This window comes from Sinocyclocheilus anshuiensis, unplaced genomic scaffold (genome assembly GCF_001515605.1).
Source record: "Sinocyclocheilus anshuiensis isolate Anshui unplaced genomic scaffold, SAMN03320099.WGS_v1.1 scaffold366, whole genome shotgun sequence".
NCBI classification, from domain to species: Eukaryota; Metazoa; Chordata; class Actinopteri; order Cypriniformes; family Cyprinidae; genus Sinocyclocheilus; species Sinocyclocheilus anshuiensis.
In genome coordinates this window covers 1,115,979-1,117,395 of record NW_015547673.1, presented here as the reverse complement: position 1 = coordinate 1,117,395, position 1,417 = coordinate 1,115,979, and the positions used below count along the sequence as shown (strand labels likewise).

At 38.2% G+C, this 1,417-nt stretch overlaps 1 protein-coding gene across 1 annotated transcript in view; it reads left to right on the top strand.

The window, feature by feature from the left end:
- LOC107702806 (ubiquitin-associated protein 2-like) overlaps positions 1-1,417 on the top strand; it is a 43,362-nt gene that overhangs the window by 33,398 nt on the left and 8,547 nt on the right. The gene's annotated exons all lie outside the window — the stretch shown is intronic.

Genomic DNA, 1,417 nt, shown 5'->3' with positions numbered 1-1,417 from the left:
AGGGTCTTCATGAAATGTCTGTAACATACTTTGGTTAAAATTTCTCAAAGGTAGTGTAAAACAACACCATTTTTACCTTTTGGGATGATTCTTTAGGGTCTTCATGAAATGTCTGTAACATACTTTGGTTAAAATTCCTCAAAGGTAGTGTAAAACAACACCATATTTACCTCGTCAAAAACAGCTTTGTACACAGCGACCCATTTCAGTGCATGTCTCTTTAAATGATAATGAGCTACTGCTTACTCCACCCCTCAAAATTAATCCACTGCATCTTCAGCGGCTCTGTTTCACACTGCGTGTCAGCTTCACTTCGTCACTTTAGCTGCAGACTCGTGAGACTCAATAATACGAGACGTTGTCGTTACTACAGCTGATAAAATGCCAGACAGTGTACAGCTAGCTGAGGGCAGAAATATGCTAATACGGGACAGTCCGTCAGCAGCTGTGGGCGGAGCCTAATCAAAATTGCTTGATAATTGAGACTATAGATTTTTTGGGGATTAAAAAAAGGAGTGAATGGATTTTTATCACTGTAGGGTGGTTGTGTCCACACACTGCTAAGACATCTATATGCAAACCATGTAAGAGCAAAACATTTAATGCAATGCAATACAATGATGATTGAAAGATGAACAAATAAACATTCCTCAAAAGCCTTATGGATCATATTTGATACATTTTAACATGATTTTCTAAAAAGTATTGTATGGATAATCATGTAAACAAGTTTATTTAGTCTATTAAATGTTCATTTTGAAATATGACTAACATTATAAAAGTCATTCTTACATTTACTATTGTGGGTGTATTATTGACATGTCAAAGTCTAGACCCTGAATATACGACGACCGTGTTTTTTCAGATGTATTTCCAAGAAAAACACATAGTCTTATATTCGGGTCAATACGGTATAATGTGGGGCTGAGTTTTTCACGACACATAAACGATGATATTTCAAAGAGTCAATTCTGCTGTTTTCCACATGCACCGTGATCTCTGGCAGTTCATTACAGTGTTTCCCCTGCCATTATTTTAGAGGGGGTGGCCTGCCCCCCCCAGGGGTGCCGTGTAAAAAATCCTCTTTTTTTTATATATATTTTTAAATTGCTAAAATGTTCATAAAAGCAGCTATTATATAATATCCATTTCTGATGTCGCCAATAATTAGAGACGAAAATTAGTTCATTGCTCAGGATTCACGTTCACGTGGTGTGACGCTCTGCGTATTATCCCGCTCTATGCGTGTGTGTGCTCCGCTCATTCGCTCACGGTCCATGTGAGTGCTCCACTCATATACCGTTCATGCTCATCAGAACAGCAAAGTCCACTCAAAAATCAAGCTTACAGGAAACATCTATGTAGTACAGTATTGTTTCTGTCTGCAATAGCCCTACTGTGTTGTAACAAGGTGGGG